This window comes from Triticum aestivum, chromosome 2B (assembly GCF_018294505.1).
Source record: "Triticum aestivum cultivar Chinese Spring chromosome 2B, IWGSC CS RefSeq v2.1, whole genome shotgun sequence".
NCBI classification, from domain to species: domain Eukaryota; kingdom Viridiplantae; phylum Streptophyta; class Magnoliopsida; order Poales; family Poaceae; genus Triticum; species Triticum aestivum.
In genome coordinates this window covers 664,220,276-664,242,438 of record NC_057798.1, presented here as the reverse complement: position 1 = coordinate 664,242,438, position 22,163 = coordinate 664,220,276, and the positions used below count along the sequence as shown (strand labels likewise).

General features: G+C 43.0%; 1 long non-coding RNA gene and 1 pseudogene across 5 annotated transcripts; both read left to right on the top strand.

The window, feature by feature from the left end:
• The first annotated feature begins 338 nt into the window (after positions 1-338).
• LOC123041975 (uncharacterized) lies at positions 339-3,533 on the top strand. Of its 5 annotated transcripts, none has more exons than XR_006418684.1 (7): positions 339-516; positions 644-899; positions 1,180-1,257; positions 1,350-1,766; positions 1,865-2,102; positions 2,216-2,286; positions 3,359-3,530. It is a non-coding gene; the product is annotated as an uncharacterized lncRNA (long non-coding RNA). The 5 variants fall into 5 exon arrangements; XR_006418683.1 differs by having other exon boundaries at positions 3,353-3,530; XR_006418680.1 differs by having other exon boundaries at positions 1,865-2,286; positions 3,353-3,530.
• Positions 3,534-7,499: 3,966 nt separating this feature from the next.
• Positions 7,500-21,944, top strand: LOC123046578 (uncharacterized; annotated as a pseudogene).
• The last annotated feature ends 219 nt before the right edge of the window (positions 21,945-22,163 follow it).

Here is a 22,163-nt window from a genome sequence, read left to right as displayed (position 1 = left end):
TTGACAATAAAACACGTTTGCGTATATGTCAATAGTAAAGCAATGTCCATACTCATTTAATTTACTGGATGCAGTGTATTTAATGATAGAACGACTCATAAAGTAGGGCAAGTTTTCAACGGGGAATTGAAAATAAAGGAATGTAAACGAACACGGCGATTTGGTGCCCGAGCTCAGGTGATCCCGAAATCGCCAGCGTCAGTTCCAGGCTCAGGATCCGAATAATTCGTTCTGAAGCGTCTGACATCGAGCGTGGAAAAAGGGACGTACGATGAAATACGGTACGAAACAGTGGCTATTTCGTGGGCCCAAAGCATATGGGTGGGATGGCGCTCGCGCACGGGAACTCTGGTTCCGTGGACTAGTCCAACCGAGCCAGGGATCAGATAGGTGTGCGGAGACGGAAGTGGACTGCTGAGCCGTTTGTCCCTCTCCCCCCACCTCTGTCTCCGTTCTGAGTAGGTCCTTGCGGCGGCGCTCGTTCTGCAACGGCGGAGCACGGGGAAATGGAAGACGGTGGGGTTGAGTTCCTGCTTGAGCATTTGCAATTAGTTTTTTGAGCATTTGCTCTTCAGGCTGTTTTTCCTTGAAGAAGAGACCTAACGAACGGGCCCTGGTGGCGGCCATTGATATCTTCTTGCAGGTTCCCATTACGAGAGGAGTTCGCGGACAACCTCGAGCACCCAGATCCGGTTCCCCCGGTCTTGTTGCCAAACAGCGGAGCCGGCCTTGCCGTTCCCGCGGACCTCAAATACTAGATCTGGTTGCGCTCAACAGCTCGGCGGCGATGGGAATGATATGGCAGGAGTTCGAGTCCGCCGTCTCGCGGATGCATCACCGACGAGGTCGGCTCAGTCTACTGACAGAGTCAATCCAGAGGCACCTGGGAGGACAAAAAGGTGTGAACCCAAATCCTCCCGCTGTTGGTCTGTCACTGTATGTTCGTCACAACTGCACAGGATTTTGTCGGAATTTGTTTACTTCTGTAATCGTTAGAAAAAAAGTACATATACACCAGAAAGTAAGCTTGGCCATTGCATCTCATCCTTAGTGGTGCCTTGTTTAACAGTCAGAACCACATTCATAGTACTGTTAGTATTCTTGTAGTAGAACTATTAGACTGAATATTGTTTTAGTGGTAGAACTCGTAGACTGAATGTGTACGTTGCCAAATTACAGGTTATGGCTCGGCAGTGAGCCAACAGATGACGATGGACTCTAAAGTCATGGGCTATGGAGTTGGATTGGCTAAAGAAGGTAAACAGAATAACTGGAACAAGTCGAGCATCGGTTATCCATATGCTCCTAATTTTCTGATTTTCTCTGTGTTCTTGAAAATCAACTTTCAGTTCATGTTCCCGGTGCATTTCATGGATTGCTGGTCTTTATATATCCTGGATACCGATAAGAAGATTGTGATGGTGCTTGACAAATTTGTCGGATGAGATGAAAATCAAACATGGGCCTCTAGCAAGGAAGTTTCAGCAGAAGTTATGCACCTATTCAGTGACATGTTCGGAGCCTGTTTGGTTGGGACCACTGGATGGTCGTTTGTGTACCCTTTGGTGGCGCGGCACAAGCCATGCAGTAGGCGTGTCTGAGTACCCTAGCTAGAACATACCTAGGCATTTCAGGTTGATAAAAGAAAATTGCCTGCAAAATTCCTAAGTTCAATGTTGTTTCCTCGCAGGGAAGACAGTGGTGTATATGTCGCTCACTACGTCCTGGAGTTCACCGGTCTATACCTTAGATCAACTATAACCCAGGTATGGAACCGCCTAACCTATTTCTTGACTAGCTGAAACTGATAGGCATGTTTGATGAAAGTAATTAATAGTTTTCTCCCATTTTTGCTTCATCACAGGGTCAGATCGAGCACCTGCGCAAGAGGATTGCATACGAGATAGTGATCATGAAGGGAAACTAGGGAGATATCCCGGAGTTCCTGTACGAGGAGATCATTGACTGACGAGAAAGACATTAGCAATTCCTGTTTGCATGCAGCCCAGCAATATCTTTTGGCTATGCGTGTACTTGGGCATGTCTAAGTTCTAGTGTCATTTTGCATCAGAAAACCCTACTAGCATTGTGCATCTGGAAAGGTATGGGCATGGGATGTATTCCTAATGGAGATCTAATTAGAGTAATTTGAACTACGTAGTACGTGTTAGAGATTATGTGAACAGATGACTGATCTTTCTGAATTTAAATACAGTATGCTGCAACCTGCTTAACATACCTGAAGTGGCTGATTGTGATCAGATGACACGGAAAAGAGAATAATGGGTGAGTTCCAGAGATGTACTCTACTCCCTCCGTTCCTAAATATTTGTCTTTCTAGAGATTTCAACAAATGACTACATACGGAGCAAAATGAGTGAATGTACACTCTAAAATATGTCTATATACATCCATATGTGATAGTTCATTGAAATAACTAAAAAGACAAATATTTAGGAACGGAGGGAGTAGTATTTAAGACGGGCTCATGCAGCCGTCTGTGAGTCCGGCATGGTGAACGGCTCAGGCCGGCTCAGAAATATGGCTGAACCGGTGACTCAACTGCCTGTTCCGTTTGTACAGTGTGACCTGCGGTGACTCAACTGCCTGTTCCGTTTGTACAGTGTGACCTGCGGTCGCATTCATCGCGCTACTGAGCAGGGCTAAATATGGAGATATGCAGTCGGGAAATACAGCAGTGGGCGCAGATCCACATGACAGCCTGTGGTTTAGATTTTGGGACCATCTGAGCTCGAGCTCAGAAACCAATATTCGAATGTAAACTTGCTATACAACTTACAGTGGAAAGGTAAAATTATAGTAAATGTAAAATAAAAGATGCAACTACAAAGACTTAGTAAACATCTCATTAAGAGTACATATAATAATTCAGTTACATGATTAGGGTTGGATGGTTGATAATATAAAGTAACTAATACAAACCATAAATATGTCCAGAACAACTGTGGTGATTAATTAGTACTTTTTATGTCGTCAGTTTTCAAAGTTAGTATCACCAGATTCTCAGTTTTTTTAGGAGAGGATAATTCGGAGATTAATATAATAAAGATTCCTGGCATTATTATCACGAAGTTCTCGATTTTTCACTTGAGATGAAAAACAACATGAAATACCATTATAATTCACTATGTTTTTTAACCAAGTATGATAAAATGTTGGTTTTCCTAGAAATAAATAATTGTACCATGAAATTTGTAACTTGAAACTTCGAGGAATTAATGCCACCTTAAAAATATCATTTTTGATCATTGAAAATCATAACAATCATGAAACCCACCGTTTACTTTAAGACCAAGTTTAGGTTGAATTAATATAATTTTCTCACTTTTAGAAACAGGAACAACATGTTGCATTTAAGATGGGTGGTTGTGGAGTGGCCATTGGAGGCGATGGTGTCTGCTTCTCTGCCGCTATCAGGCCAGCACAACTGTTGAGATTTATATGGAAATATTTAGTGGGATATACACAATGGATGGATTACGAAATACATCCTGACTAATACATGTTGGAAATATGCCCTATAGGCAATAATAAAATGATTATTATTATATTTCCTTGTTCATGATAATTGTCTATTATTCATGCTATAATTGTGTTATCCGGAAATCGTAATACATGTGTGAATAAATAGACCACAACATGTCCCTAGTAAGCCTCTAGTTGACTAGCTTGTTGATCAACAAATAGTCATGGTTTCCTGACTATGGACATTGGATGTCGTTGATAACGGGATCACATCATTCTCTGTCGTTGATAACGGGATCACATCATTAGGAGAATGATGTGATGGACAAGACCCAATCCTAAGCATAGCACAAGATCGTGTAGTTCGTTTGCTAGAGCTTTTTCAATGTCAAGTGTTATTTCCTTAGACCATGAGATCGTGTAACTCCCGGATACCGTAGGAGTGCTTTGGGTGTACCAAACGTCACAACGTAACTGGGTGACCAAAAAGGTATACTACAGGTATCCCCGAAAGTATCTGTTGGGTTGACACGGATCAAGACTGGGATTTGTCACTCCGTATGACAGAGAGGTATCTCTGGGCCCAGTCGGTAATGCATCATCATAATGAGCTCAATGTGACCAAGTGTTTGGTCACGGGATCATGCATTACGGTACGAGTAAAGTGACTTGCCGGTAACGAGATTGAACGAGGTATTGGGATACCGACGATCGAATCTCGGGCAAGTAACGTACCGATTGACAAAGGGAATTGTATACGGGATTACTTGAATCCTCGACATCGTGGTTCATCCGATGAGATCATCGAGGAATATGTGGGAGCCAACATGGGTATCCAGATCCTGCTGTTGGTTATTGACCGGAGAGCTGTCTCGGTCATGTTTGCATGATTCCCGAACCCATAGGGTCTACACACTTAAGGTTCGGTGACGCTAGGGTTGTAGAGATATTAGTATGCGGAAACCCGAAAGTTGTTCGGAGTCCCGGATGAGATCCCGGACGTCACGAGGAGATCCGGAATGGTCCGAAGGTAAAGAATTCTATATAGGAAGTCCAGTTTTGGCCACCGGGAAAGTTTCGGGGGTCACCGATATTGTACCGGGACCACCGGAAGGGTCCCGGGGGTCCACCGGGTGGGGCCACCTATCCTGGAGGGCCACGTGGACTGAAAGGGGAAGGGAACCAGCCCCTGGTGGGCTGGTGCGCCCCCCCTTGGGCCTCCCCTGCGTCTAGGGTTGGAAACCCTAGGGGTGGGGGGCGCCCCACTTGACTTGGGGGCCAAGTCCCCCCCTAGGCCGCCGCCCCCTTGGAGATGGGATCTCCAGGGCCGGCGCACCCCCTAGGCCCCCTATATAAAGAGGGGGAGGGAGGGCAGCCGCACCCTAGTCCCTGGCGCCTCCCTCTCCCCCCGTACCACCTCTCCCTCTCGCTGAGCTTGGCGAAGCCTTGCCGAGATCGCCGCTGCCTCCACCACCACGCCGTCGTGCTGCTGGATCTCCATCAACCTCTCCTCCCCCCTTGCTGGATCAAGAAGGAGGAGACATCTTCCCCAACCGTACGTGTGTTGAACGCAGAGGTGCTGTCCGTTCAGCACTAGGATCATCGGTGATTTGGATCACGACGAGTACGACTCCCTCAACCCCGTTCTCTTGAACGCTTCCGCTCGCAATCTATAAGGATATGTAGATGCACTCCTCTCTCTCGTTGCTAGATGAACTCCATAGATTGATCTTGGTGAAGCGGAAATTTTTTATTTTCTGCAACGTTCCCGACAATACAGTCGTTGGGAACCCAATGCAGGTGAGTGGGAGAGATTCCGGTGAAGGCCGTCGCCGTGTGCTCCTTTGTAATTTCACATTAGATATGCCCTAACTATGTGATTTTGAATCCGAGGCCTGAGCGTTTGGCCATCACACACACAGAGGGCCACCGGTCCTCTTCCATCGCTTTTGGGTTTGCCGCCCTAGGTGTCCCCGCTTTCCGCTTCAAGCCGACCGACCCCCCTTCTTCCCTTTTTCTATTTTCCTTTTTTTTTAAACCGGGCTTTGACCCCTCTCCATTGCAAGGAACAGAAATACAGCAGTTCCAGAAACATGTTCAGGAAGAAGGAAAAGAAAAAAAGCGAGTTCAAGCACTGTCAGGAAACCCACTACATTCGCCCGACATCGTGACGAATGCCATGGGGCGAAAACCTTTTAGTTCAACCCACTACACTCTGTTTTCCTTTTACTCGCTTTTTTCCTTCTCTTACAGGAATGTGGTGTTTAATACGCAGTACTACGACACGTCCTAGCTTAAAAAAAACTAAAAAATACGACACGTCCAGAATGAACCAGGGCACGAGGCTAGTAGCGAAACCGCTGCTCCATTAGCCGCAGTAACTCACGCCGTCACGCGCCCTCTCACCGTATTGCCTGCCGGATAACGTGCAGCCGCGCGCGCGCGCACGCACGCACAGGCGCGAGGCGAGGCTCGGGTGGAATGGCGAGCGACTTTCGGTTGTTTTGACTCCATCATGCTCCTCGGAGATAGGCACCTCCGTTTTCACAGGAGAAGAATATCCCGTTACTTTCCGATGAACCAATATTTGTTTCCATCTTCTAAACAGACTTCTTCTATTACTATATACTCGTATATAGAATGGAGGAAATGCGAACCAATCTATGATTGATGGTTAAAGGGACTATGATATCCCAAGCCCATCAGGGTTCAAGTCCTGGTGCTCGCATTTATTTCTGAATTTATTTTAGAATTTCTGCCGATGCGTATTCAGTGGTAGGAGACTTTTTCGTCGGCGACGAGGTGTCGGTGGGAAAAAAAATTCTATGAGACCAGGTCTCACGCGAGACCCATCCTGATGGATGACACGTGACATTCACAAATCATAAAGCACCTACCCCACCCTCACTTGAAATCAGGGCGGAGAGATTAGATGCTTTATGATTTGCGAATGCCACGTGATCCATCAGGACGGGTCTCACCTGCTAACCGTGAGACCTGGTCTCATATAATTTTTTTTCGTGTCGGTGACTCGTAAATTTCAAGATCATATGCCGACTCAGTTTTTCAGAGGTGCTCATAGGGATAAAGTGTGTGTATGTGTGTTCATAATGATGAGTGTATGCGCGTGTATATGAAAACAAACAATCTTTTCTGCCCAAAGTCCAAAGTCCCCCTCCTCCTCGAAGAAAGAAAGTTAGGGTTCGTGCCTCTTGCCGGCGCCGGCGCAGGTCCGCCTCCTCTCCGGTGGCCCTAGGGCCATGGAGGCGCGGTGGATCCTGGCAAGGGCCGGTGGGAGGGCTCCGTTTTTAGTCGTTTTTTCAATCTTGTTAGGGTTTGTGTCCTACCCAGGAAGGCGAGACAGCGGCGGCTCCATGAAGATGGAATAAAGGTCTCGCCGCCTAGCCCCCGTTCCGGCGGTGCGTCTAGCATCGTTGGTGGGCGTGTGGAGGTGTGTCTCCGGCAGATCTATCTTTGGTGGATTTGCTCGAATCTCGTCGTTGTTCGTCTACGTTCGTGTGTCTTCGATTTGGATCCTTCCGATCTACGTTATTTTTCATCGGCGGCGATTGTTGTTCTGGGGTGCTGGTCCTTTGGGGCCTTAGCACGACGACTTCCCGACTGTCTACTACAACAAGTTATGCCCGGCTCCGGTGATGGAGGGGCAATGACGGCGGCGCGCCTTCGGCTCGCTTCGGTGCTTGTAGTCGTCGCTAGGTGGTCTACGAATCTGGATGTAATTTTTATTTATAGTATTCGTTGTACTGCCATGATTGAAGATGAATAGATTGAAAGTTTTTTCGGAAAAAGAAATAAGGGAGTGCATAATAACAAAATAATAGAATATTTATTTATTTGCTTGGCAATCCCTGGGCAACTGTTCACCGCTCCCTCCCTCCTTTTTACTTTTATTATTACCCACCCGTGAAAAGGGGCCCGAATCCCAACACCCCAAAGGCATTCCCCCTCCCCCTCTCCCTCTCCACAAGCAAAAGATTTCTGCGCCCATCAACTCCTGCATTGCTTTTCTCCACTACCCAACGCAACCGGCCCCGTCCCGTCCCCTGCTCCCATTGATCGCCTCTGCTTTTACTCCACCACCGCCCCCGCCTCGAGTCCCTGGAAGCAACTGCTCCTCATCCAGAGTTCCACCGCAAACCAACCCCCTTCCTCCTCCTCCTCCTTGCGAATGCCGCCTGCTCGCTCGGGTGCTCTCTCTCGCGCGTGACTCACCGGCTAGGGCGGCGACATGGGGGAGATGGAGTTGGAGGACGTGGTGCTCTCCTGGTCGGCCCACGAGATCAGCGACGACGACCTCTACAGGGACAAGGTACACCCACCCGCGCCATCCATCCATCCATCCTTCCGTCCCGACGATGACCTCTGCGGCTGCGCGTGCGGTTTTGCAAGCTCGAACAATTTTTATTTTTTTTCGAATCTGCGCGTACGTCGCATGTGCGCTAGGCTTCTGCTCCTGCTAAATCCGGCGATTATTTTTTGACTATATATAAATTGCGTTTAGTGCGCTGTCTTTTGTGTGCGATCCAAGTTGGGTCAGTGACTCAGTTGAGATGCTGGATGCTCCAGATGATGGTGCTCTGCTCTGTCTGTCTGTCTGCGTGTGCTCTGTCCGTGCAAGCGCCAAGTTCTAGGATTTAGAGAGGGGTCTCTGTCCACGTGTATGGAACTAGTGCGATTGGCATGTGCTGCTGCCGTTGCTGGTCAGTCCTGATGGCAACATAGTTGCTGCATGCTTGGTTGGTGGTAGGAGATGCATGAGTCGGGCCAACTAGATGTGTCATGCATACATGATTCTTTTTTGTGGAGAACGTTAGGCATGATTCTATGCCTGTTACTGACGGAGGTGCCCACTGCTGCTGAGAACGATGGCGTCATGCATGTAGCACCGGTTGTGAATTGCTCTACTAGTTGGATGTAGCACCATCTCGCACTCCCTCCGATCCATATATAGTTAGAAATATGAAGATATGATTTGCCGTGATTAACACCAGCCGGCCTGTTGCCTATTTATATAGAAGCAGCCTTGTACATCACGAACATAGGCTTGTACCACACGTGCACAAAAATCAGATGAATCTCTGATTGATACAAGTGATCCTAGGATCTCCTATACATGACAACTACTGATTACATCAGATCATATACCGGATATGCTAGGAGATATTCTCGCTAACATATATTGTACTAAATCAGTGACAATTAATATGGATCGAGGCAGTAGATAAGAAGATGTGGGTTAAGTTTTAAATGCCTGTTGGCAGATGATTGGCGTGTGAGTTATGTGCATCATATGTTCCATCATAATGAGAGATGCATGTTGCAATGTTGTACAATTTGTTGGCAGAAATTACAAATTGTTTTGCTATGGCAAAATTATGTTTGCGGTTGAGTATGGTGGCCTCCTTGTGACATGAGTAGCTCAAGCCCTGCATTGATCCTTGATTGTTCTTGCAGCAGATGAACTTGACCAGATAGCTCTTCTGTTAGCATTAGTTACATGCCATTATGTGCTTAAGGAACTGTTCGTGAATCTTTTGCTACCTATCATGTTCCTGACCATAAAGGAAAAGGAAAAGTTATGCCAGACAATCCAACTCCGGAGACTAAGCAGCGACAAGAGGATGATCATTGGGTGAAACCTAAGTCAGGATGGCTTAAATTGAATGTCGACGCTAGCTTTATTCAGGACACAAACTTCGGAGCTTGGGGGGCGGTTCTCCGTGATATGAATGGATTGGTGCGTGGCTCTGCTTGGAGCACAATTCGCAATTGTGCTAGTGCTGAGGCAGCCGAAGCGGAAGCTTGTCTTCAAGGAATCCGAGAAACCATGATGCTCATAGACCGGCCAGTAGTTATTGAGAGCGACTGCGCGAATGTTGTTAGACAACTCTCTTCTAAGGATTTTAATAGATCCCCCATTGGGAACGTGGTTAGGGAAATCCTGAGATTGCTGCGCCAACTTCCCGATTTTACTATTGCTAAGATTTCTAGAAATGGCAATAGGGTTGCCCATGCTCTCGCTAGTTACGGTAGGAGTGGTGTGAGTAAGGGTGTGTTGATCGACACAGTTCCGACCTGCGTGTTGCGACTGGTCGATGATGATTATATTGAACCTATGTTGAATTAATATAATACACACCTTTTTCAAAAAATATAATCATATTTCACCTATCACCTCTTTTGTGTTCAGGTTGAGACTATTCCCTGCAACTTCTAGTCTTTTTTGCAACCTGGATCCCTTTTTTACGAATCTATGCTTACGAATGGGACCCCTGACCGGCGAAGTGCATGCATGCATATGCGCGCTAAGTTTCTTGTCATGCTTTTAGTGTGCTGTTGTTCGCTGCCTTTTATGTGCAACCGATGTCAGGTCAGTTGGATGCTTCAAATGATGGTGCTCTGTCTGTGTGTGGTCCATGCGCTAGGGTTTAAAGGGGTTTTCTGTCCACAGTCCACGTGTCATGAATGTGCAATTGGCATGTGCTGAGTGCCATTTTGGACAGATGGCAACATAATTGTTGCGAGCTTGTTGACACATGGTATTTCAGGAAATCACATGTTGCTGTTGGTCCCATATGTGCTGATACATGTCGTATTCTAATGAGTAGGTGTGCAAGTCATATATGTATCCTAATGAGAGAGATACATGTGGTGATGATGTACAATCTGGTGGCAGAAACTGTAAATTGTTTAAAAATTATGTCTATGGTTGATATGAGCAGCTTAAGCCTCTATTCAACCTTGCTTGTTCTTGCAGTAAATGAAATTTGAGCAGATAGCTATTTTGTTAGCATTACTTGCATGCCATTTTTGTGCTCATGGAACTGTCGGAGAATCTTCTGCTAGAGTACCTATAACCATATTTCATCTGTGACTTCTTTTGTGTTTAGGTTGAGACTATTCCCTGCAACTTCAAGTCACTTGATCACTATCTCACGTTTTATCGTGTGCCTCTGATTGAAGAAACAAGGTCAGATCTGTGGTCATGCCTTGAACTCATCAGTGAAGCACCCTCGTCGAAAATACTGTCCATGGAGGTATCAGGAAAACCAGGATCATATTTTATGGATGTGGACTTTTGGGACAATGATGCTGGTTTTTCCACCGGGGCTTATTCTGCGAGGAATGGTGACATATTTATTTTGTCTAGCATAAAACCTGAAGCTGCAGACGACTTAAACCGCTATGGTGTGACATATTGCTTGGCAATGATCACTGGGATTTCTATGGATGATGAATACCAGAAGGGCTTCAGAGTTAAATTGCAAAGACTATTGGTTCGGAAGAAGACGACTTGAACAAACTCAAACATGCAATATTTCTCAATAATATCATGACAAACATACGGATTTGGAAAGCACTTACCTTTGATACGCACATGAATGGCAATTTCACAGTAATCAAGTCGCTCTTATCACCCACAAATCTGGTAATATGACATGAATACTACGCATGTTTTAGTTTTACTTGCTATATTTTCACCACCATTATAAATTGATATGGGGCCTAACTTTTTGAACTCCTCTTTGTTGGCTCTGTTGCAGGGTGAGGATGTTTGCCGTATCTGTGTTAAACAGGATGGGGGCTGTTTAGCTTCTTTCACAGAGCAACTAATGCCAAGCTTAATCAATCACAAGTGGATGCTATTGAATCTGTCATCTCAGCTGTACAATGTGGGCATGTGAACCTCATGAAGCTTATATGGGGTCCACCAGGTACTGGCAAGACCAAGACGGTTAGCGCTTTACTGTGGGTTTTGGCATGTTTGAAATGCAGAACTCTTACTTGTGCTCCCACAAATGTTGCTGTTGTTGGAGTTTGCAGTCGTTTCCTTCAAACCTTGAAGGACTTGAATGAGCACATTGACAGCATTTGTCTACCTTATCTCTTGGAGATATCTTGCTATTTGGGAGCAGGTCTAACATGGACATCACTGAGGATCTTAAGGAAGTTTTCTTGGACTTTCGTGTCGATGAACTTGTGGAATGCTTTTCATCGTTGTCCGGATGGAACTACATAATAGCTTCAATGATATCCTTTTTCGAAGACTCTGCTTCACGCTACGATATGCATCTTGAGGATGATGGCAAAATTGATCCTGTGTGCTTTCTGGACTTCATAAAGAAACAATTTGATGCGGCAGCAATAGCTCTGAAAAGATGCATAATGAATTTGTGGGTTCACCTTCCTGGAAGGTGCTTTTCTCGTGATAGTGCCAGAAATATATCTTCATTGCTTAATATGCTGGAAAAATTTGGCACCCTTCTGTGCGATGTAGACTTGACCAATGAGGGTTTGAAAAGGGGCCTTGGTTGTCTGTCCACTGAAAACTCTGTTTGTGCACAGCCTATATCTTCTATTGAGAAGGAACTGGACGGAGCAAGGTCGTCATGCCTTAAATTCCTTCAAGATTTGCTACACTCGCTTAATTTACCCACTGGAGTAGACATAAACTGGGTCCAGAGCTACTGCATACGTAATGCAACACTTCTTTTCTGTACAACCTCTAGCTCTTATCGGTTACATCACATGGAGATTGCACCCCTCGATGTATTAATTGTTGATGAGGCTGCTCAAGTGCGGGAGTGTGAATTGGTGATCCCACTACGTCTGCATTGGTTAAAACATGTTGTTCTGGTAGGAGATGACTGCCAGCTGAGTGCTATGGTTAAAAGCAAAGTAAGCTTTTGCCTCACCCTCTTTATAATGTCTTGTTTCATTTATTAGTTATTGGCGCATTAATCAACAAGATAAACTTCTGATACTGGAATACTATTTTTTTCTTGAAAAAAATGTAACGGCCTTACCTTTCTTTCATGTTTCATTGTTATTGATCTGTTTTTGATAATCCTAATTCTCACCTTTCATTTTTTATCTCTAGGTATGCAAAGAAGCTGGATTTGAGACAAGTCTATTTGGGAGATTGGTTATGCTCAAATTTGATAAACATTTGCTGAATATACAGTATCGCATGAATCCTTGTATCAGCTTATTTCCAAATGCTAAATTTTATGAGAGGAAGATTTTAGATGGTGCCAGTGTCCTGTCTCCTAGTTATAATAAGAATTACACATGCCTCCCTTTTGACAGCTACACGTTTATAAATGTCACTGATGGAAGGGAAGACAAAGAGGGCACAGGAAACAGTCGCAGAAACATGGTTGAAGTTGCTGTTGTTTTGCACCTAATCCAAACCATCTTTACATGTATGTCTAAGCTGAACTCTAGTCCTTTATTTAACCTTAATATCCTTTCTAGTTATTTTTCATAAAGTTATTTGGCTAATATAAGCTTATACGGTCCTCTGTTCTTGTACTGCATACTGCATAACAGTCATACCATCTTTAGAAGCTTACACTGTCTTCATACTGCATAATAATCATTGGTAGAAAGGTGTTCGCTACAATAGTGTATGTTTGGGAGTCCAGTTTTCTATGTGTACCTCGTGATATGGTAATTGGCTAATTGCATCAATCTGGCTTTATCAAATTTCAATTATACCGCCCCTGTTTCATAAACAATGTTACATTTTTATTTAGAAAAAGGAGAACCGTAAGTAGATGACATGAAAGATGAAACATTATGCTCTATTAGAGTTATTGGCCACTGCATGGACCCACTTTAGCAACTTTTATTATCTTCATATTCGTAGGGGAAAAGCATTGATTTGGTGATACAGAATCAAATTAAATTTGCTGAAGAGAATTCTTTCTGTAGCCTTATCCAAAAATTGATCCCTAAAGATCAGTAAGCATACCATTTATGTTTTTTATGCAGCTTGGAAAAGGATGGACCAAGGGCTCAGCATTGGTGTTGTCTCTCCATATAAAGCTCAAGTTGATGCAATTAAAAGCCGACTTGGCACAAAATATGGTACATGTGATGGCTTTCATGTGCGGGTGAAATCCACTGATGGTTTCCAAGGAGAAGAGGATGATATAATAATACTATCGACAGTTAGATCCAATGAGAGAGGAGTTGTCAGATTTCTTGCTGATAACCGAAGAACAAATGTTGCTCTCACTAGAGCAAGGTGCGTATCATTTTTTTTTCCGGTCCCTTGTTCTTATTGCTGTTCAAAGTATGTCAGACTGATGATATAAATTATCTGATGGATGCTTTATTCATGCAGGCACTGTCTTTGGATTGTTGGCAATGCTCATACGCTGTCTAAAAGTGGGACCGAATGGACAGACCTTGTTGCTGATGCAGAAAGACGTAAATGTGTTTTCAGTGCCACTAATGACACAGCCATCTGTAAGTTAGTTGTCCAAGTAAAGCAAGAGCTTGATGAACTTGATGATCTTCTTAATGCTGATTCAGCGGTTTTTAGCAATACCAGATGGAAGGTAAGTACCATGGTTTCAGTTAGTTTGACTTTGAACATACTTTCATATTTTTATAATATGTCTCTGCAGTTAATTATCCGGATTGCAAACCACATTTATGAATGTGTGTATTATGAGACTCATGCTGTTGTCGGGGAGGTCGGGTACACTGAATATACACTTCCTTTACAGTGTGATTTTGTTTGTGATCATGAATAGGTTTGTCTTTTACTATTTGGAATCATGAATAGGCCGGGGTTCGGCGGTTCGCTCGTCTCTGCTAGGCTGTTTGCTCTGTAATTGGATGGTGAGATGTTTGTAATTAAGATTTTTAGGACATGTGCTACTCTGTACCATGCTACTATGCCAATTATGTGGTTCTTTTCTAGTTTTCAGTATGTTTCATCTTGTGAACCTCCTAGTTTTATTGAAGAACACACTGTTCTTTCATTTTTCTTGCATACACATTTCTCATGATCCGTTTTTGGTATCCATATATTCAACAGGTCGTTCTTAGCGATGAGTTTAGAAAGTCATTCACCAAACTAAAATCAACCCAGCTCAGGAAGGAAGTACTCCAAAAGCTTATCAAACTTGGAGATGGTTGGAGGACAACAGTTAAGAACCTTGATATACCAGGTGTTGCTCATCTTGCAAAAGTATACAAGGTCTGAAGCCTGTATCTTGTTTGGAGTACTGATGTGGAGAAAACTGAAGGAAGATATTTTCAGATAATAAGAGTTTGGGACCTACTGTCACAGCAAAATGTTGCAAAAACTGTTCAGCGTCTCGAAAATCTGTTTTCCATGTACACGGATGATTACCTGGATCATTGCAGGAGGGTGCAGAGACAGGGGTATGTGTTTCTTCTATTGTCCTCCGGTTCCTTGGATTTTTTTATACTTCTGATACTTAGAGAGATTTTGTGAACAGTCATGCCTACAAATGAACTGCATGTAGAAAATTCTTCTAATTTTTCCTTTCCTTTTTTGCTGTGTATAACAGGAAGCTGGAAGTTCCTATGGTTTGGCATATTGAGCATGATATTATCCGCTTTAATAAGGATTGCAATGTCGATGCTCATGAAGAGCATAATCTCGTGGATACATCATATGCCATGGAGAATTCAAAAGTTAGTGAAAGCTTCTTGCTGATGAAATTCTACTCCTTATCATCTGGTGTGGCAAAGCATTTGCTGACAGCTACTGATGGGTCTGAAATCGACATCCCCTTTGAACTGACTGATGAAGAGCAGATTATAATCCAATTCCCTCTCACTAGTTTTATTCTTGGGAGGTCAGGCACCGGAAAAACCACTGTATTGACAATGAAGCTGATTCAAAAAGAGCAACAGTCACTGATTGCATCCCAAGGTCTAAACTTTGATGCAGCTGATTTATCTGGGGTAGATGACAATAATATTATGCCACTTAAGAATGGAGGAGACAGTTTCATGAAACAAGTATTTATCACTGTAAGCCCAAAGTTATGTTCAGCTATAAAAAATCACATCCGCGGACTTAAAAGGTAAGTCTGTTGAATTGGATCCCTTTTAAAAGTATTCCATATATTTACACTATTTTGAAAATGATTTTCATAAAATTATTTAAAGTGGACAGAAATGTGTGCACGAGTGTCGTAGAGTTGTGTTGTGATATTGACGTGAGTCACCGTTCGTGATCGTGCATGATGCGTGTATGGTTAGTGTACGGTTATAAAAGGGGGCGTCACAACGAGTTGGCTCAGTTTTTTTCCACATATTCTGTTCTATAGCATTTCTAACATCATATTCTTTAGACCCTCCAGTCAAAAAAATATATTCTTTAGACCCTTTGTCATACCCTTTTGAAGGGTCAATCTTTTATCCATGTTTTCTCTTTAAAATATGATTTTTGGAACTATAAAAAAAACTACACATATTGGGACTACCCTAGTGGCTTTTTATAAAAGAGACAAATCATGAGCACCACTTTGCAGGCCCTGAATGCGGCTGGGCTGGGTGCATCCTCAACCACTCATATTCACATGACTAGCTAACCAAGGCATGCTTGGTGCTCTTTTTTGAAATTATTATACGTTGCAATGATTTCTTTGAAAGATATTCCCTTAGCTTCTTTTATGATTTGTGCCAATGCTTGTATTAATTCTAATTTACTTCAATCCATTATAGATTTGGCACCGGTGATGTCTCAGATCAGTCTAGCATTCTTCACATGCATGACATCATGGATGACCTGGAAGAGTTTACCGAAATTCCTGACAGTTTTTGTGATCTACCTCATGAGCACTATCCTCTTACTATAACATATCGCAAGTTTTTGATGATGCTTGATGGAACATGCCGGACATCATTTTTTGATGTGTTTTATGGTGAAATGAAGACAAGCTTTGAAAGAGGCCACTCAAGATCTCGTGCGGTGCAAACTTTTATTGAATTGAAGGAAGTTACCTATGAAAAGTTTGCTACTTTCTACTGGCCTCGTTTTAATGCAGATCTAACAAAGAAATTTGCTGCTTCCACTGTCTTCACTGAAATAATTTCTCATATAAAGGGTGCATATCAAGCAAGCAGGCCTTATATTGGCAAACTGGGAAGACAGGATTATGTCATGCTTTCAGATAAAAAATTTTCATCTTTGAACAATGAGAAGAGAGATAGAATTTATGATATATTCCTTGAATATGAGAGCATGAAATGCACTGCCAAGGAGTTTGATTTGTCAGATTTCGTCAATAGTCTTCACAGCAGTCTTGTATCTGAGGGCTACCACGGCGATATGGTGGATTTTGTTTACATAGATGAGGTACAGGATCTCACCATGACACAGATAGCACTTCTGAAGTATGTCTGTATGAACATCAAGGAAGGATTCCTTTTTGCCGGTGATACTGCACAGACTATAGCAAGGGGTATCGATTTCAGGTTTGAAGATATCCGTTCACTTTTTTATACTGCATTCCTCTCAGAAACTGAAGCGTCTAATCAAGGACTTAAACATGGGAAAAAACCCCATCTCTCTGATATGTTCCAACTGTCTCAAAATTTCCGCACACATTCTGGCATCCTCCGTATGGCACAAAGTATCATGAGCCTTCTGTACTTCTTTTTCCCGTCAAGTGTTGACAAGCTCAATCCAGAGACTGGACTTGTATATGGAGAAGCTCCTGTACTGCTGGAGTCTGATAATGATGAAAATGCAATTATGACTATTTTTGGAGAAAGCAAAACTAAACATGGTAACCTGCATGGGTTTGGTGCTGAGCAAGTCATATTAGTTCGTGATGCTGCTGCGAAAAAACAAATTATTGATCTTGTTGGTAAACAAGCTCTTGTTTTAACTATTGTTGAATGCAAGGGCCTTGAGTTTCAGGTATGGGCCTATAAATTCGGTTTCATCTGTGTTCATTTGGCTAAGTGTTTTAATTGTAGAACACATTTATTCCAAAATGTATACTTACTTCAGAGATATTGTGTAGGATGTGCTGTTGTACAACTTTTTTGGTTCATCGCCTTTAAGAAACAAATGGAGAGTTCTCTATGGCTACATGAAAGATAAAGATATTATATCACACTCTGAGGAGATCTCTCATCCGGGATTCGACAGAAGCAAGCATTATCTTCTCTGTTCAGAGCTGAAGCAACTATATGTTGCAATCACACGCACTAGGCAAAGACTCTGGATATGTGAAAATACAAAGGATTACTGTCGACCAATGTTTGACTACTGGAAGAAGTTGTGTCTTGTAGAAGTTAGATTATTAGATTCTTCCCTCATTCAGGCAATGCAGACGGGGAGCAGCAGTGATGATTGGAGGCTACGGGGCACCAAGGTTGGTGATCTTTACTTGTTTAGTCTGGAAAGACAATTTTAATTTACCATGCTATGCATTATGTTGCCTAGTGAGTGATTTTGTGTGTCCTCTTAATCTTGTGAAATTCATGGTCTTTTGTCTCACAGTTGTTCTATGCACACAAATTCTTTGTTAGGCGGGTCATGGCGCATATCTACTTATTACAGTTGTACCATTTTTGTTCCATGTCACATGTTCTCTCTTTTTTATAGTTATTCAATGAGGGGCAATTCGAGATGGCTACTATGTGCTTCGAAAAGGCTGGTGATGCACACAGAGAGAAGTTGGCAAGAGCTGCTGGACTTGTAGTGACTGCCAACCGTGTGATCTCAACAAATTTGGAGTTGGGCAAGGCTTCATTGCAAACAGCATCGGAGATTTATGAGTCCATAGGCATGCATGAGAAAGCTGCTAGTTGCCATATCAAATTGGGTGACTACAAAAAAGCAGGTCAGCCAACTCTCCATAATTTCCAAGCTTTGTCCATACCTTGAGATTTCATCATTCCATAATGCTTTATGTTCTTAAAGAGCTCTCATACAAGTAAATATCATCAAATTTCATGAAGTTTTTCGAAATGATATCCCTACATAAATTACAGCTATGCTAATTTTGAGCTTTCATATGGATAGTTTTACCTCACACTTCACATAGCTCTGTCTGACTAAACATTGTGTTCCTTGCATTGCCATAGGTATGGTCTATATGCAAAAATGTGGTACTTCTAAACTTGAGGATGCTGGTGATTGTTTTGCTATGGCTGAATGCTGGTTGGAGGCAGCTGAAGTGTTCTTGAAAGCTAAATGTTACACAAAGTTTTTCTCCATGTGCTCGGAAGGGAAAAATTTATTCAATCTGGGCTTGCAGTTTCTGCAACAGTTAGAAGAGGAACATTCGCTTGAGAATTCAAAATCCTTGGAGGTTTCTACAATTAGAACAAAGTATCTGGATAATTGTGCTCAACATTATTTTGAGTGTGGTGACATAAAGCATATGATGCCTTTTGTTAAAGCTTTCAGCTCTATGGATCATGTACGTGCATTCCTAAATTCTAGGAATCTTGTTGATGAACTGTTGAGTTTGGAGATGGAAATGGGTAATTTCCTAGAAGCTGCAGGAATTGCAAAGCATAATGGAGATGTCTTACTGGAGGTAGACATGCTCGAGAAGGCAGGCTTGTTTGAGGATGCGACACGGCTTCTCCTACTCCATATCATTGTGGATTCCTTGTGGTCCTCAAATAGCAGAGGGTGGCCTCTCAAAAGATATGCAGAGAAGGAACAATTGCTTTCAAGAGCCAAAGAGATGGCGGAAAAGGTCTCTGAGTGCTTCTACTGCTTTGTTTGCGTGGAAGCTGATGCACTGTCAGATGTGAATAAGTCTCTTCCCAGTTTAAATTGCACTTTGCTTGAGGGCAGAAAATGTGCAAACTTGTTAGTTGAACTTGTTGCTTCCCGTTCGATTCTTGATGTTCATCTCCAGTCTCGAGCCTCTGGATACAATATAGAATTAGGGCCAGGATCTAAAGATGAAAATAGTTGTACTGATATGCTGGCCTCTAACCAGATGTCACCCCAAACTGATGTCACCCCAAACTCTGTTTTATGTTTGGAATCATTGGAAGTCAATCATAATCAAAGTACTATCTCATCTCTGCCACACTGATGGTCCAGGATTAAATGATTATGCAATTATGTATGAAGATCTTTGTGCTAAGTACTTCGGATTGAGAAAGGATGGTGAAGTTGACAGATATGTGGTACTTAACGTGAATGCAAGTTGGCTTTCTACTACTGGCAGAAATTCTTTGCAGCAAGATGGCAACAGATGTTTCTTGGGTGCCCCTCAGTGTTATTCATGTGCTCAGTGTTTCTGGATGAATGAGCTGTCTTTTGTTGGTTTCAGTGTACTTAAGAAGTTGGAGTCCATTGTTCAAATTTCTCCAAATCCATCATCTTCTTATACACTGGTGAGAACTATCCTTATCATAAGTGAGATAGCAAAGTTTTTGGAAGAACCACAGTTCAGTATGACAAGAAGTTCCATGAAGTTAAGAAGCTTTTTGTTCTCTGCGAGCGTCGCTTCTTTGAGTTAGTTTTTCTTGTGTGGAGAGATGGGACAACAAGGAGCCTCTTGCGTATACTTGACTCACCAGCTGCTTATGGATTGATTGCTGATTCTCTTAGTGCAAATCTTCGCCCGGAAAATAAAAAACTGACTCATGGGCATCTTGGGAGAACAACCATGCTCCTGCTTCATGCAGCACAATTGGACGAAGAGCTACTCTCAAGATTGCTGCAGTACCTGGACAATAATTCTGAGTGGGCAGAATTTTTTCAATATTTCAAGGGATTTCTTGATAGTGGTGGTGATAGATCCTCCTTGATCTTGAACTTTCAGCGTTCTCTTAATTTTACCTTCAATGTGAGGTGGAAGGATGAACTAGACTACATATCCCCAATATGCTATGTGGGTCTTATGGAGTGCCTTGGTTTTATGGCTTCATCATGCTTAATACAGAATGATTTTATATGCTGCACGAAATCTTTGTTGGTCAATATGTTGGAGTGCCGTACCAGCAAGGTTTACATTGACACCTGCCTGGTATCTAAATCGAGCCCAGATTCAGATCTTGATCGTTTGGCAAAATCATCAGGCCATTTCATATATCAGACAATTATGACTATCTTGACGACCAAGCATATGCTCCAGGAATGGGTACATAAGACTTCAAGTCCTTCTAGTACTTCATACAAACCAGTCCTCCTTAGACTAGTTGTTACACTTTATCCACTGATCCTTACCCTTAATCTGGGTGATTGCTATGATGTCACAAATAACATCCTGAGGAATGAAGTGTTTAAGGATTTACCTTTGGAGTTCTCTCAGAAGATTGTACATGCTTTGCAAATGAAGCCTCGCACGCCGAGCAACTTCGCAAGAGTGCTTGCTGATGCACTCGCCGCGATCGGAGATAATATGGTAGTTGTTGGTTCACCAAAAGGCCCAGTAGTCTGTCGAAACTTAAATGCTTATATGATTAGCAAAGAGGATTTGCATGATGTTCCAAAGATAATGACTCTTTTGTGTCCTGAAGAACCAAGTTCTGTAAAGCAGGAAACTCCGTTACCTGAGAAAACTGATGGTGATAAGTTTAGCATTGTTATTTCTGGAAACATTCCTAAGGCTGTACCAGATAATGAGATGGAGCGTAGGAGTGAGATAGATTCTATTGAGGTACTCTTTGAGAAGCTTGCGGTTCTTCGAGCCAGCAGGGAAGGCCTGGTCAGTTTCATATGTTATAATGCTTGCTTTGTTATCATCATCCAGTTTGTCTCACTGTTCCCAGCTGCCAAGTTATTCTAAAAAAGCTAATTTCTGCAGAGAGATCCACGGGCTGTTATTGAATTCCTTATAAGTGCCCTTCCATGGCTGGAAAGTGGCATTATATCAGGGATTGATAAAGGATTGCTGGAAGACATCAGGCGTATCTGCAGTGAGTTCGAAAATGGTTCTGACAGGTAAGCAAATGTTTATTCAGTGCCAACTGTAAATTTCTTAAAGGCAGCACAAATGCCACATTGCATTTGATAGGCATGTACTAGTAGATTGCAGTGTGAAATCTTTCTGCATGATATGTACCTTCAAGTCCAGTGTAAGAGACATGACTAAGTTATCCCCATGTCTTGTGAAAATTTACCACTTGCGCGTGAAAATTGGTTGTCATCACAGGGCGAAGAGAAATGCGTGTCTTGCTGTGGAGAAGCTGTTGCAAAGTGAGAACAAACTGCCGCTGATCTTCCGCCTGCTGACTGCTGCGAGGCTATGCATGCTTACAAAGCAAATGAATGACAGGAGGAACGATGCTGCAGCGGCTGCTGTCCAGCCTCATGCCGAAGCCGACAGATGGTCAGATGACGATGAAGCTGACACGGGAGAAGCCGCCTCAACTTCCAAAAAGGCGGTGCAGAAGCACAAGGGCAAGAAGAAATCGAAAAAGTCCAAGGGCCGCGGCAAGAAGTGAGCTGCTGTAGCCGTAGCGCGTAGGTGCTGCAGTTCCCCTATTGGGAAACATTTACCTGCATTGTAGAAAACTTGTATATCCCATTTGAAGCTGCCTTACGATCATATATTTACCTTAGTCTATCAATGGTCTATTTCGCCGGCACCCACGGCTGTGAAGTTCCTCCAGCTAATTATGTGGAACGAGCTTACGGAAAGTGTTAGGCCATTTCTCTGCCTCTTGAATAGCTCTGCGTTTTGATCACTTCTCAATCCCCACACCTGTTGCTGGCTTTTCTTTTCTTTTCAAGAAAAAAGAGTTGTTAATCGAACTGAAAACGTAGACTACTTTAATTGATCATCTAAGTGAGTAGGTTAGGATATTATGAACTGACTTTCGACCAATTTTTTAATTGATCAGCGAAGTGAGTAGGTTAGGATATGAACTCACTTTCGACCAATTTTCAACACGCT